Source organism: Glycine max, chromosome 9 (genome assembly GCF_000004515.6).
Source record: "Glycine max cultivar Williams 82 chromosome 9, Glycine_max_v4.0, whole genome shotgun sequence".
Taxonomy (NCBI): Eukaryota; Viridiplantae; Streptophyta; class Magnoliopsida; order Fabales; family Fabaceae; genus Glycine; species Glycine max.
The window spans coordinates 26,709,142-26,726,148 of NC_038245.2; positions in this window are offsets into that span (position 1 = coordinate 26,709,142).

A 17,007-nucleotide genomic window follows, 5' to 3' on the forward strand; every position below is an offset into this window, starting at 1 on the left:
TTAGGAGAAAAGTTTGGAATATCTTAATTCAACCCCCCCTTCTTAAGATATCTGAGGCCACTTGTCTAACAAGTGGTATCAGAGCTTCATTCTTGTACAAAGTTTAGAAGCTTCAAGAAAAAGATGGCCTCAGCAAATTCCTTATTTCCAGAAGGGAATTCTATCAATAGACCTCCAATCTTTAATGGAGAGGGTTACCACTACTGGAAAACCCGAATGCAAATTTTTATCGAGGCAATAGATCTAAATATCTGGGAAGCCATAGAAATAGGGCCTTATATACCCACCACAGTAGAAAGAGTTTCAATAGATGGTAGTTCATCAAGTGAAAGCATAACCATAGAAAAACCTAGAGATAGATGGTCTGAAGAGGATAGAAAACGAGTACAATACAACCTAAAAGCCAAAAACATAATAACATCTGCCCTAGGAATGGATGAATATTTCAGAGTTTCAAATTGCAAGAGTGCTAAGGAAATGTGGGACACTCTTCGATTAACACATGAAGGAACTACAGATGTTAAAAGATCTAGGATAAATGCACTAACTCATGAGTATGAATTATTTAGAATGAATACAAATGAAAATATTCAGAGTATGCAAAAGAGATTTACACATATAGTAAATCATCTAGCAGCCTTAGGCAAAGAATTTCAAAATGAAGATCTTATAAACAAGGTGCTAAGATGTTTAAGTAGAGAATGGCAACCCAAAGTAACGGCTATTTCTGAATCAAGAGATTTGTCTAACATGTCTCTTGCCACTTTATTTGGTAAGTTGCAGGAACACGAGATGGAACTATTGAGATTGCACCAAAATGAAGAAAATGACAAGAAAAAGAAAGGAATTGCTCTTAAAGCATCATCCTCAATTCAAGAAGAAAGTGATCAGGATAATGATGCAGATGATGATGATGATCTAAGTTTCTTTGTAAAAAGGTTCAACAAATTTCTTAAAGTAAGAGGAAATCAGAGGCGACCAAATTTTAAATCAAAGAGAAGGACAGAAAATTCATCCTCTACTCTAAAATGCTTTGAATGCAATCAACCTGGACATCTGAGGGTTGATTGTCCCATCTTCAAGAAAAAGATGGAAAAATCTGAAAAGAAAAATCATAGTGAGAAGAAACTAAAGAAAGCATACATCACATGGGATGAAAATGATTTGGAATCCTCTGATGATTCTGAAAATGAAGAGATAAATCTTTGCCTTATGGCAAAAAGTTACGAAAGTGATGAAGAGGTAACATCTTCAAACAACTTATCTATTTCTTTTGATGAATTGCAAGATGCATTTGCTGATTTGCATAAAGAATCAATTAAACTTGCAAAATTAGTTTCATCATCAAAGAAAACAATTTCAAATTTAGAAAATGAAATTTCAAAATTAAACAAAGAATTAGATCTTCTTAGAAATGAAGTTTCAATCTCTAAAACAAATGAAAAAGTTAATATCTCCACTATAAATGACAAGAAAATTACAGATTCTTGTAGTTGTTGTGATAAATATGTAAAAGAAATTAAAGAGTTAAAAAATTCACTTGCAAAATTTTCATATAGTAGAAATAATTTAGATGTTATATTAAGTAAACAAAGATTTGTGTCTAATAAAAATGGACTAGGGTATAAATCTGAAAAACTACAAAAGGTTCATAAAAACTTTTCCACTTCCACACAAAAATGTAATTCTAATTCTATCACTTGTTTTTACTGTGGAAGAAGAGGACATGGCATATCAACTTGCTATTTCAAGAAAAATTACAGTAATATTAAAATGATATGGGTCCCAAAAGGATCCTCAGTTAATACTAACATGCAAGGACCCAATAAAATTTGGGTACCTAAGTCAAAAACTTGATTATGCAGGTATCTTTGAGAAAGAAGTGGTACATAGATAGCGGATGCTCAAAACATATGACTGGAGATGCATCAAATTTTACACACATATCTCCAAAGAAAAGCGGGCATGTAACATATGGTGACAACAACAAAGGTAGAATTCTTGGAGTGGGTAAAATAGGTACAAATTCTTCAAACTCCATTGAAAATGTTCTACTTGTTGAAGGTCTTAAGCATAGCCTGCTTAGCGTTAGTCAACTATGTGACAAAGGCTATCTAGTATCATTTGATTCTCAGAAATGTCTTATAGAACATAAGCATGACATTGATATAAAGCATGTAGGACATAGAGTCAATAATGTTTACATGATAGACTTAAGCATAAAACAAGAAAACAATCATTGCTTTCTTAGTAAAGATGATGATCCATGGTTATGGCATAAAAGAATTGCTCACATAAACATGGATCACTTAAATAAATTAATTTCAAAAGATTTAGTAGTTGGTTTGCCTAAATTGAAATTTGAAAAAGATAAATTATGCGATGCATGTCAAAAGGGCAAACAAACAAGAGTCTCATTCAAATCTAAAAATGTTGTTTCAACCACTCGACCATTACAGTTATTGCATATGGATCTATTTGGTCCATCTAGAACCATGAGTTTTGGAGGAAATTACTATGCTTTAGTTATAGTTGATGATTTCTCTAGATATACTTGGACATTATTTATTACACATAAAAGTGATTCATTCCATGCATTTAGGAAACTTGCTAAAGTCATACAAAACAAGAAAAATCTCTATATTGCATCCATTAGAAGTGATCATGGGGGTGAATTTGAAAATAAAGATTTTGAATTATTTTGTGATGAACATGGTATTGAACATAATTTTTCTGCACCAAGAACTCCTCAACAAAATGGAGTTGTTGAGAGGAAAAATAGGTCATTGGAAGAAATTGCAAGAACTTTATTAAATGATACTTCTCTTCCAAAGTATTTTTGGGCTGAAGCTGTCAATACTGCATGTTACATCATGAATAGAGCCTTGATAAGACCTATTTTAAAGAAAACCCCATATGAATTATTTAACGGTAGAAAACCTAATATTTCTCATCTACATGTTTTTGGGTGCAAGTGCTTTGTACTTAATAATGGTAAAGATAATCTAGGAAAATTCGATGCAAAATCTGATGAAGGCATTTTTCTTGGATATTCTTTACAAAGCAAAGCATATAGAATATATAATAAGAGAACTATGAATATAGAGGAATCCATTCATGTTACCTTTGATGAATCTAATGCTATATTGTCAACAAAGAATATGCTAGATGACATTGCAGATTCTTTAGAACATATGAACATTCATGAACAAGATTCCAAAGGAAATGACAAAGGAAACAATGAAGATCCTCCAGAAGAAGGCAAATCCAATGATGTACTCCCAAGAGAATGGAAAACTTCAAGAGATCATCCCCTCGACAATATTAATGGTGATATCTCAAAAGGGGTAACAACTAGACATTCTCTTAAAGATTTATGCAATAATATGGCTTTTGTATCTATGATTGAACCTAAAAATATAAAAGAAGCCATAGTAGATGATAATTGGATCATTGCCATGCAAGAAGAACTAAACCAATTTGAAAGAAACAATGTATGGAAATTAGTAGAAAAACCTGAAAATTATCCTGTTATTGGAACAAAATGGGTTTTTAGAAATAAATTAGATGAACATGGTATAATTATTAGAAATAAAGCCAGGTTAGTAGCAAAAGGGTATAATCAAGAAGAGGGGATAGACTATGAAGAAACATATGCTCCTGTTGCAAGAATAGAAGCCATTAGAATGCTTTTGGCATATGCATCCATAATGAACTTTAAACTTTATCAAATGGATGTTAAGAGTGCCTTTCTAAATGGCTTAATTCAAGAAGAGGTATATGTTGAACAACCCCCTGGTTTTGAAATTTCTGATAAACCAAACCATGTTTATAAATTACAAAAGGCTCTTTATGGTTTGAAACAAGCCCCTAGGGCATGGTATGAACGATTAAGTAATTTTCTTCTTGAAAAAGAATTCTCCAGAGGTAAAGTGGATACCACATTATTCATAAAGAGAAGGCATAATGATATTTTGTTGGTTCAAATATATGTTGATGATATAATTTTTGGATCCACTAATGATTCATTGTGCAAGGAGTTTTCCCTTGATATGCAAAGTGAATTTGAAATGTCAATGATGGGAGAACTAAAGTACTTTCTGGGATTACAAATCAAGCAAACTCAAGAAGGTATATTCATCAATCAATCCAAATACTGCAAGGAATTGATCAAAAGATTTGGGATGGATAATGCAAAACACATGTCTACACCGATGAGCACTAATTGTTACTTAGATAAAGATGAATCTGGTCAGTCTATAGACATAAAACAATATCGAGGTATGATCGGATCTCTTCTTTATTTATCTGCTAGTAGACCTGATATTATGTTTAGTGTATGCATGTGTGCTAGGTTTCAATCCAACCCCAAACAATCACATCTAAGTGCAGTAAAGAGAATCATGAGATATCTATTAGGAACAATCAATTTAGGATTATGGTATCCTAAGAATTCAACATGTAACTTAATAGGATATTCTGATTCTGATTTTGCCGGATCTAAAACTGATAGAAAAAGTACAAGTGGAACTTGTCAATTTATTGGATCGGCTCTTGTCTCATGGCATAGTAAGAAACAAAACAGTGTTGCTTTATCTACTGCTGAAGCGGAGTATATCTCTGCCGGTAGTTGTTGTGCACAAATTTTATGGATGAAGCAACAATTATCTGACTATGGCATCATTCTTGATCGCATACCTATTAAGTGTGATAATACTAGTGCCATAAATCTATCCAAAAACCCAGTTCAACATTCAAGAACTAAACACATAGAGATTAGACACCACTTTCTTAGAGATCATGTCTTAAAGGGAGATTGTGTATTAGAATTTGTTGATACTAAGAATCAACTTGCTGATATTTTCACTAAACCTCTCCCCAAGGAAGTGTTTTTCTCTATTAGAAGAGAATTAGGTCTCTTAGATGTAAGAGATTTAGAAAAATAGGAATTGATTGGTTGATTGATTAGTTGATTGATTGATTGATTTACTTTTTACCTTTTGATTGTAGATTATTTTGTTTGATCTTGTTTGAATTCTTGTTTTTATGATAGAATTTATGATTTCTTGTGTATATAGTAATTGAATGATTGAATTTAGTGTATTAGTAGTGAATATTAGTCATATAAGATGTATTTGAGCATAAATATAGATATTCTCTTAGAAACTAGCCTAGGATAGGCTCTGGTAATCGATTACCACTCAATGTAATCGATTACACTTGAACAGGCAGCCTGTAATCGATTACAACATCCTGTAATCGATTACCAGAAGGCTTATTGGGCCTGTAATCGATTACCAATACCTGTAATCGATTACAATGCGTCATCTTCTATAAATACTCACGAAATCGGAGCTCGTGCGCAGCCAAAGCTTCCTCCACGTTTTCCTCCATACCTAGAACTTCAAACCTTCAATTCTCACTCGATTCTTCACCAAATCACATCCCGTAAAGCCCAATCTTCCTCTTTTTCACTCCTCTTTCACTTCCACCGATCAAAATCCAGAAAAACTTCATCAAATGGCAGAGCCATCAAAGAAGAGAAAGGGATCATCTTCCACCGCCACCGCTGCTGCCCATCGCCGTCATGGCCCATCCGGAGCACCCACAGCACCTATTCCTCCTTCTTTGTCATCTCCAAGATCATCAACATTGTTTTCATCCGATGATCAACGTCTACGGTACCTTTCTCAGTTCTCTTCTAGAATAATCTTAGACCCTAAGTACCTAGACGTAGAGTTCTTTAATGATGAAACGTTTGATTGCTATCAAGTGTTTCAAAATTCTGGTCTTGTTGATTTCATGTCATTTAAATTGCCATATTATCCTGAACTTGTAAAGGTCTTCTACTGCAATTTAAAAATTCAGGATGGTATTATTATGTCTGAGGTGCATGGTACTTCTATGGTCATTGATCAGTCACTTTTCTTTTCTTTGACTCATTTACCCAGTCAAGGTGCACCTTTTGAGGGCACCATTGTTGATGACTGGAAATTCGATTATTCGAGTCATGATGCTCGTCGCATGGTCTGCAATGATCAAGCTGACATGACCGGTAGATTGTTGGCCGGGTCATTAACTTTTGATAATCGCATCATGCATTATATCATTGTTAGAATTTTGCTTCCTCGGTCTTCAAATTTAGCACAAGCCTCTGAGGAGGATTTGATTCTTATGTGGGCTTTTCTAACCGGTCGTCAGATCGACTGGGCCCATTTGGTTCGGTACCGAATGCATAAGGCATTACGGGCCAATGCACCTCTTCCTTATCCACACTTGATTACTCTGTTTTTGCGTCATTTTCAAATTCCGCTTGATGATGAACCCTTTGTTCAAGTCAAGCGTTCCTTTGCAATTGGTGCTGGTGCAGTGACCTCCTTTGGGTATCGTAAAGATCGGAATGGACAATGGCTGAAGAAGGATGCACTCCCTCCTCAAGATGAACGTACTCCTTCACCTCCTCCTCAACGTGAGGATTCCGCTCTCATGAATGAAGTCCTCTCCGAATTACGGGGTCTTCGTTCGTATGTTGGTGACCGCTTTGACTCGTTAGATTCACGCTTTGCCGGTATGGACATTCGTCTTACACAGCTTGAAGAGGATGTCGGATACATTCGTCAGAGTTTCGATCTTCCACCACCTCCTCCGTCTTCTTAGCTTTTAGATTCTGATTATTTAAGCCGTGTATTTTGGCTTTTAGTTTCTTAGAATTTACATTATTATGCTAAGTACTTTGCTTATTTATCTTGTGGATTTTAAATTTCAGTCTTGGATGTTTTGTGGTTGTTGACATTTTCAGTTATTTGGATTCTGGTTTGATTATTTCTTGTTTGTGAGTTTGGCTTATTGTATTTAATACTCTGATGCTTATATCTTGCTACTCCATTGTTATAATTGTGATGATTTCCGAGATCTTTGGCTTTTTGATGTTGCCAAAGGGGGAGAAAAAGGTTGTAGCAAAGAAAAAAAAGCTTAAGAAAAAAGCTTAACAAACTTAGAAATCAAGTGATCATGTATTCCGAAATATAGGGGGAGAAAACGGATGCACATTTTATCTATATACAATTGTTTGTTGCTTGCTTGAATCTTGATTTCAGGTATTGTATTGTCATCATCAAAAAGGGGGAGATTGTAGATGCAATTGGCTTTGATGTTTTGATGATGATCATGATGATGTGTTGCAATTGATGCAAATGGGCTTTTCAAGATTAAAAATTCAAGACAATACTTCAAGATTACAAGTCACAACATCAAGATGATCACTAGAATATTAGGAAGGGAATTCCTAATTGAATTAGCAAAGGTTTGGCCAAGTGATTTAAAATAAAAGTGTTTTTCAAAGGTTTTACTCTCTGGTAATCGATTACCAGAGGATGTAATCGATTACCAGTGGCCAAATACATTTTATAACAGCTATAAAAATTTGAATTCGAAATTTTAGACTGTGTAATCGATTACACAATTTTGGTAATCGATTACCAGCAGTTAGTAAACGTTTTAATTCAAATTTTAAAAGCTGTAATCGATTACACAATTACTGTAATCGATTACCAGACAGGAATTTCAGAAAAATAATTTCAAGAGTCACATCTTTTCAAAGGCTTTACTCATGACCACCAATGGTCTATATATATGTGACTTAAACACGAAATTGCTTAGAGATTTTCAGAACAACAAAGTGTTTATCCTCTGAAAGAGCAATTTCATTTTATCCTCTTAAGAATTCCTTGGCCAATTCAATTGCAATTCATTAAGGAATTAATTGAGTGCTCAATTTGTAAAATCCATCTCTTTCTAGAGAGATTTGTTCCTCTTCTTCTTCTCATTCTCTAAGGGATTAAGAGACTGTGAGTCTCTTGTTGTAAAGAATCTCTAAACACAAAGGAAGGGTTGTCCTTGTGTGTTTAGAACTTGTAAAAGGAATTTACAAGTTAGTGGAACTCTCAAGCGGGTTGCTTGGGGACTGGACGTAGGCACAAGGGTGTGGCCGAACCAGTATAAAACTGAGTTTGCATTTTCTCTTCCCTTAATCTCCTTTATTTATTATTGCTTTATATTCATAATTCAAGTTGCTTCATTTGAATTAATATTTAAGAAGATTGTCATTAAGGGAATTCATAACTTAAGTAAAAAGTAAGATAGATTTTTTAATTAGGAGAAAAGTTTGGAATATCTTAATTCAACCCCCCCTTCTTAAGATATCTGAGGCCACTTGTCTAACAGTTCGTGCCTTCGACGGCACCCGCCGAGAGGTTAGGGGAGAGATCGATCTCCCAGTACAGATAGGCCCTCACACCTGTCAAGTTACCTTCCAAATAATGGATATTAACCCCCCCTACAGCTGTCTGTTGGGGCGCCCGTGGATCCACTCAGTAGGAGTTGTTCCCTCAACACTCCACCAAAAGTTGAAATTCGTAGTGGAAGGGCATCTGGTCATCGTATCAGGCGAGGAAGACATCTTGGTGAGCTGCCCATCCTCTATGCCTTATGTGGAAGCCGCAGAGGAGTCATTAGAAACCGCTTTCCAGTCTTTTGAGGTGGTAAGCATTTCCTCCGTGGACTCCTTCTCTGGGCAAGCTTGCCTGTCCGATGCAGCAGTAATGATGGCCCGAGTGATGTTGGGGAACGGTTACAAACCCGGAATGGGTTTAGGCAAAGACAACGGCGGCATAACTAGCTTGATAAATGCCAAAGGAAATCGTGGGAAGTATGGTTTAGGCTATAAACCCACTCAGGCGGATATGAAGAGAAGCATCGCGGAAAGAAAGAGCGGTGGTCAAAGCTCGCGGTTGAGGCAAGAAAGTGAAGGAAGCCCGCCCTGCCACATAAGTAGAAGCTTTATAAGCGCGGGTCTGGGAGACGAAGGTCAAGTGGTCGCGGTATACGAAGATGATGTTCCGAGTACATTGGATTTGGTACGACCATGCCCTCCTGATTTCCAGCTGGGAAATTGGCGAGCGGAGGAACGCCCCGGCATTTACGCAACGAGCATAATGTAAACCTTTACGGTTTTAAAAGCTCTATAGTTGGGCCTAGGCTTTAGAGTTTTTCCTTTTGTTAAGGCTTTGTGTCTTTTGTTTTTGAATTTATAATACAAGGATCTTTCTTCATCTGTTCCTACATCTCTACCCATTCTCATTCATTTGCATGTTTACTTCTTTTTCTGAAACGGCAGATCCGATGACGAGTCCCCCAAAGGTACTAATACCTGGGACCCGCCTATCGATTTCGAGCAAGAAATGAATCAAACGGAAGATGAAGGAAACGAGGATGTGGGACTTCCCCCAGAATTAGAAAGAATGGTCGCCCATGAGGACCAAGAAATGGGGCCTCATCAAGAAGAAACAGAGCTAGTAGACTTAGGAATTGGCAGTGGAAAAAGGGAAGTGAAGATAGGCACAGGTATTACCGCACCTATCCGTGAAGAATTAATAATCCTGCTAAAAGACTACCAAGACATCTTTGCTTGGTCATACCAAGATATGCCCGGTTTGAGTTCTGACATTGTACAGCACCGATTACCTCTAAAACCCGAGTGTTCCCCGGTAAAGCAGAAATTGAGAAGGATGAAGCCCGAAACATCCTTGAAGATAAAAGAAGAAGTGAAGAAGCAATTTGACGCTGGTTTTCTGGCCATCGCTCGGTATCCGGAATGGGTTGCCAACATTGTACCGGTCCCTAAGAAAGATGGGAAAGTACGAATGTGTGTGGATTATCGGGACCTGAATCGGGCCAGTCCCAAGGACAATTTTCCTTTGCCACACATCGATATCCTCGTGGATAACACGGCCAATTTCGCTTTATTTTCCTTCATGGACGGATTCTCCGGTTACAATCAGATAAAGATGGCGCCAGAGGATATGGAAAAGACTACCTTCGTCACCCTATGGGGGACATTCTGTTACAAGGTGATGTCCTTTGGACTCAAGAATGCCGGGGCAACTTATCAACGGGCCATGGTAGCTTTGTTCCATGATATGATGCATCAAGAGATCGAGGTCTACGTGGACGACATAATTGCTAAATCTAAATCCGAGGAAGAACACCTTGTCAACCTGCGGAAGTTGTTCGAGAGGCTTAAGAAATATCAATTAAGGTTGAACCCCGCTAAGTGTACCTTTGGGGTCAAATCAGGGAAATTTCTTGGTTTCATTGTAAGCCAGAAAGGGATAGAGGTAGACCCCGAAAAGGTGAAGGCTATCCTTGAGATGCCAGAACCCCGTACAGAGAGGCAAGTCCGAGGTTTCCTGGGATGCTTGAATTATATTGCCAGATTCATATCGCAGCTCACCGCCATTTGTGAGCCGTTGTTCAAGCTCTTACGCAAAAACCAAACTGATCGCTGGAATGAGGATTGCCAAGAAGCTTTTGGAAGGATCAAGAAGTGCCTTATGAATCCTCCCGTGCTTATGCCACCAGTACCTGGAAGGCCTCTCATTTTGTACATGACAATCTTAGATGAGTCAATGGGGTGTATGCTGGGGCAACATGACGAATCTGGAAAGAAAGAGCGTGTTGTTTACTACCTAAGTAAGAAGTTCACGACCTGTGAAATGAATTACTCCTTGCTCGAAAGAACGTGTTGTGCTTTAGTATGGGCATCCCATCGCCTAAGACAGTACATGCTGAGCCATACTACCTGGTTGATATCCAAGATGGACCCGGTTAAGTACATCTTTGTAAAGCCAGCTCTCACGGGGCGAATCGCTCGGTGGCAAGTCCTGCTATCCGAGTTTGATATAGTTTACGTCACCCAAAAGGCGATAAAAGGAAGCGCCTTAGCAGATTATTTGGCTCAACAGCCTCTTAACGACTATCAGCCCATGCATCCTGAATTCCCGGATGAGGACATCATGGCCTTGTTTGAGGAAAAATTGGACAAAGATCGGGACAAATGGACCGTATGGTTTGATGGAGCGTCAAACATTCTAGGCCATGGCGTTGGCGTAGTATTGGTCTCTCCGGACAATCAATGTGTACCTTTCACAGCCAGGCTAGGATTCGACTGCACCAACAACATGGCCGAATATGAAGCATGTGCCTTAGCCGTCCAGGCAGCGATTGACTCCAATGTCAAACTACTCAAGGTGTACGGCGACTCAGCGTTGGTAATCCATCAGCTGAGAGGGGAATGGGAAACTAGAGATCCCAAGCTGATACCCTACAAAGCCTATATCAAGGAATTGGCTAAAACCTTTGATGAGATCTCTTTCCATCATGTTCCCCGCGAGGAAAATCAAATGGCGGATGCGCTTGCTACTTTGGCGTCTATGTTCCAGCTAACGCCGCACGGGGATTTACCCTACATTGAATTTTGGTGTCGTGGCAAACCTGCGCATTGCTGCCAAGTAGAAGAGGAACGGGACGGTAAGCCTTGGTATTTCGACATCAAGCGATATGTCGTAAGCAAAGAATACCCGCCAGAGATTGCCGACAATGATAAGAGGACATTGAGAAGGTTGGCGGCCGGTTTCTTCATGAGCGGAAGCATACTGTATAAGAGAAACCACGACATGACACTCCTGCGGTGTGTGGATGCCAGGGAGGCGAATCACATGATCAAGGAAGTCCATGAGGGCTCGTTTGGAACGCACGCCAACGGGCATGCTATGGCCAGGAAGATCCTAAGAGCAGGTTATTACTGGCTTACCATGGAAAGTGATTGTTGTGTCCATGTAAGGAAATGCCACAAATGTCAAGCGTTCGCAGATAATGTCAATGCTCCACCGCATCCTCTGAATGTCATGTCCGCCCCTTGGCCTTTCTCCATGTGGGGAATAGATGTCATCGGGGCCATTGAGCCCAAGGCCTCGAATGGTCATCGCTTCATCCTCGTAGCGATAGATTATTTCACCAAGTGGGTCGAGGCAGCTTCCTACACCAATGTCACGAGGGGTGTGGTGGTCAGGTTCATTAAGAAAGAGATCATCTGCCGATATGGTTTGCCAAGGAAGATTATCACGGACAACGGCACCAACCTGAATAACAAGATGATGGGGGAAATGTGCGAGGAGTTTAAAATCCAGCATCACAATTCCACACCCTACCGGCCAAAGATGAATGGAGCCGTGGAAGCGGCCAACAAAAATATCAAAAAGATTATCCAAAAGACGACCGTGTCATACAAAGATTGGCACGAAATGCTCCCATTCGCATTACATGGTTACCGAACTTCAGTGCGAACGTCAACTGGGGCAACGCCGTTCTCATTGGTATATGGGATGGAGGCTGTGTTACCATTTGAGGTAGAAGTCCCGTCATTAAGGATCTTGGCAGAATCCGGATTAAAGGAATCAGAGTGGGCTCAAACGCGCTATGACCAGCTCAACCTCATTGAAGGTAAGCGCTTAACGGCCATGAGTCATGGGCATTTGTACCAGCAAAGAATGAAGAGTGCATTCGACAAGAAAGTACGCTTGCGCAAGTTCCATGAGGGAGACCTTGTCCTAAAGAAAATGTCCCATGCTGTCAAGGACAATCGAGGGAAATGGGCCCCGAACTACGAAGGGCCTTTTGTTGTGAAGAGGGCTTTTTCCGGAGGAGCCCTGGTGCTTACCAACATGGATGGCGAAGAGTTACCTTCACCCGTGAATTCTGATGTCATCAAGCGATATTATGCTTAGAATCTGGGGCAATTAAGGATGTCGCTGCATGTTCTTTATCTTTATGTGTTTTCTGGATTTCCCCCAGGGATTTCCTGTCTGCTGTATCTCTCGTTACAATCTTTCAAAGAAATGAACGTGGATTCGAGGCTTTAGTCCTCACTTTGGTTTCAAACCTTGCGTTGATTTATGATCACCTGAGCCCTTCCGCTCAGTTCATGGGATGCCCCAAGCGCTTAATTAAAATTGAACCTAAACCAACTTTCACTCAAATTTGTTGCATTTGAAAACATTCATGCATACGCATACGCATGCATATTGTTGTGGTAAAACAGGGCCAGGATCATCTTGAGCTACCTTCTGGGGTGGGGACCAAACATGGGCAGCAGAAACCAATCAAGGTAAGACAACGACACGGTTAAGATTGGCCATACCTGGTTGTTTATTACTTGCAGGTACTTAGGAATGGATGCAAGTGGGGATGGGGTCACGACCGACTGATCGTTGCCCTTTCCCTGCGCTAAACAAGCAGAGAACGTCGCTGCAAGGCAGCCCCGTATCCTTTGTATTCGCAGTTTTCTTTTACTATTTGTTTGTTTTAAAATAAGTAATCGACGCCTAATTCTAACTTAAGTAAGTTCAAGTTAGGCGAGACGCTAACCCATGAAAAAGGAGGGGACATGGTTAATGTTCCCCTAAAAAAAAAAAAAAAAAAAAGTGCAGGTGTCATACCCTAATTTCGTCCGGGGACCTTTGCTTGATGACATGCGACCTTTCTTTGGTCCTTGTGAGGTGCTTGGTACCCATCATTAGGCAATTTGTGAAATTCCAGGACATGCCGAAAAACCAAAAAAATATTGATGCACAATCCGTAAGTTTCCGTGACACACCGGAAATCAAATGGAAGCATCGTTGCATAATTAAGTGAGGTTCCGTAACATTCCGTAAGTCAAAAAAGGGGATGATTATGTAATCCGCAAGGTTCCGTAACATTACGGAAAGAAAACAAGTATCGTTACGAAATTCGTAAGTTTCCGTAACTTTACGAAAAAAGAATCACCAAAAAACAGCAGAGGGGGGTGTACTTAGTAAAAATGGGGGTGCAAATAGCACCCAGGCCCACTTGGGCCCTCCGGAATATTCCTCCAGAAGGCGGTTGCTTCTGGAGGAAGCAACCCTGCTCGCCTGGGCGAGCTGAGCTCGCCTGGGCGAGCTGGGCGGCAACCACCTCCCCTATTTTGCTATAAATAGGGGAGGAAGGCAAGAAGGAAGGGGTTCAGCCCCTTTGGCACTTCTCTCTCTTTCGAATTTGCTTGGAAAAATCGTTTCCGTGAAGAAAATCTAAGCCGAGGCGCTTCCGAAACGTTTCCGTAACGTTTTCCGTGAGGAATTTCGCAAAAGATTTCAACCGTTCTTCGACGTTCTTCATTCGTTCTTCATCGTTCTTCGATCTTCAACGGGTAAGTACCTCGAACCAAGCTTTTCGATTCATTCTATGTACCCGTAGTGGTCCACATTGTGTTTCGTGCATTTTTATTCTCGTTTTGTTTACTTTTTATACCCCCTGTTGACGTGCTTAAGCCATTTTACTTAAGTCATTTCTCGCTTAACTTAAAAATAAAATAAATTTCCACCGAACGTTTGAATTGTATTATCCATTAACTTCGGTTAAAATAAATTCCGACCGTTCGGTCGTGCCGTAACCACGTTGGAAATCAAAAAGAGGTAAAAAATAATATAATAATCAAAAAGACATCTTTTAGTAAAATAAAGCGGAAAATCAAGTGGACGTTTTCTCTTTGGGATTTCTCATTCTTAATCGAATTGATTAATAACTAAAGTGGAACTAAAAGGCTAAAATCAATTCGCCTAGTCAAGCTCGTCCATAAAAAATAGGCTTTTGAAGTTTGTCATTTCATTTCCTCACTAAGTAAAACGGATCATTTTTAAGGTCCAACGCCTTAAAATGATCACCTCTTAAAGTAAAAAAGAATCACTTGATAAAAAAGAACTACGTAGGTCTGATTTTCTCATCCCAAATTGAGGAATACGTAGGAGCAAAGGGAAACACCCTTGTCGACCACAAAAAGAAAAAATATAAAAAGGGTATAAAGGATATAGAGACATAAAAAGGGAACATAAAAAAATGAAAGTCATGTTTGCACATTCGATTAAAGGCTGCCTTCCCTTGGGGCGGACGTGTGGGGTGCTAATACCTTCCCCGTGCGTAAATACAACTCCCGAACCTTTTCACTTAAAAAGTTCGTAGATCGCGTCTTTTCCGGTTTTTCCGACGTTTTCCTCAAATAAACGTTGGTGGCGACTCCGCGCGCATTCCTGTCGTGGAACACGCATCCCGCGAGTCACGCGTCGCCCTCCCGCCGAAGGGTAGGTTGCGACAGCAGGTTAGCTCGCCTGGGTGAGCTGAGCTCACCTGGGCGAGCCACCCCTGCACCAAAATATAAAAATGACGAAGGGGGGGGGGGACGTTTTTGCATTCAAAAACTTCTTTCCCCCCCTTTCAAAAGTCATAGCCACGGAAGTTACGAGTTTGCACCCCTAGGGTCTCTACTTTTCGCATTCTTCGATTCTGTTTTGCGCTTTTATTCATCACCAATGAGTAAGTGTTCCATCCTTAAGCTTTCTAGCTTTTCATTGGTGTATTTTGATCTCCTTTTGGTGCTCTAAATTGTGGGATTGTGCTCAAATATGCGGGGCAATTTTGTTTTGTTTTCTTGCTTGATTGGGTTGAATTGGGGATTTGTATGAGATGGCCCTAGGCCTATAATGCATTTTGAAGCAATGGGACATGCCACATTGTCCCCGTTCTCTTGCTATTGATGCCTAAACGCGCGCCCACCAAGTGTTCGGTGAAATGCCTCAATGGCATTAACGCGTGATTTTTGTAAGGAAACAACCCATGGGGCAATTTGGTTTGCACATATTTTTTGGGACATGCATTCAGTTTCGAAAGGGCTAGAGTAATTGCCCCACATATATCCTAGGCCTAGGAACCAAAGTTTTATGCAAAAGAACACAAGAGGAGGTGCATATTGGGTAAAATTACCCTTTTTGGCCAGCAATCAGCTATGGGCCACGCTACAATAATTTCCCTACGCCTAGATGTTTAGGAATTTTGCTCATCATAAATGTGTAGGTTTAGAATAGGTAGCAAAATACCTTTGGCAATTTACACTTTGGGTGTGGTAGCAAAATACTTGGATGTATGTACATGTAATTTTTGGTAGTCAAAATGTCTCACAAAAAATATAAATATGTTGCATGTTATGTAAAGAAAATACCTTACAAAAATACCTTTTAATTTGAATACAATTTTAGTCAGCAAAAGAAAATATACTTGAATTTGCATGCGGCTTTAGGTAGCAAAAACACTTGAATAAAGCATGAAATGTAGCACCTTATTGTGTAGATAGCCAAGATTCATCACAAAGTTTGTATATGCATAAGTATTAGAAATACCGGAATGTGCACATGTGCAATTTTTGGTACCCCAAATGCTTTGATTATGCATGTATGTAAATTTAGCCAAGGAAGTGCATGTGATGTAGGTAACAAATACACCTTGGAAGTACATATAAATAATCTAGGTAACGAAGGTGCCTTGATTGTACATGGGTGCATTTTTCTTAGTTATAAGAATGTCTTGTGCAAGTGAACGTTCGTAAAGAAGTATATGCATAAGTTTGCTCTAAATTTACATTGATGTTTGTGTTTATTGGAGGAGGTTGTATGCCATTTTTGTTTTAAGAGTAGCATTTCTTGGTAAAACTAACTTTCCAAATGTTTGCCTTCGCAGGAAATGGCCCCGAGGAAGCTTGCCTCAAAGAGGTCCAGGAATGATAAGGCGGTCGAAGGGACTAGTTCCGCTCCTGAGTATGACAGTCACCGCTTTAGGAGCGCTGTACACCAGCAGCGCTTCGAGGCCATCAAGGGATGGTCGTTTCTCCGGGAGCGACGCGTCCAGCTCAGGGACGACGAGTATACTGATTTCCAGGAGGAGATAGGGCGCCGGCGGTGGACATCACTCGTTACCCCCATGGCCAAGTTCGATCCAGAAATAGTCCTTGAGTTTTATGCCAATGCTTGGCCAACAGAGGAGGGCGTGCGTGACATGAGGTCCTGGGTAAGGGGTCAGTGGATCCCGTTTGATGCCGACGCTATCGGACAGCTCCTGGGATATCCGTTAGTGCTGGAAGAGGGCCAGGAGTGCGAGTATGGCCAGAGGAGGAACCGGTCTGATGAGTTCGATGAGGAGGCCATCGCCCAGCTGCTATGTATACCGGGGCAAGATTTTGCCCGGACTGCTGCCGGAAGGCGGATGCGGATCATGCGCACCAATATGACCACCCTGACCCAGATATGGATGACGTTGCTCCTCAGCAAC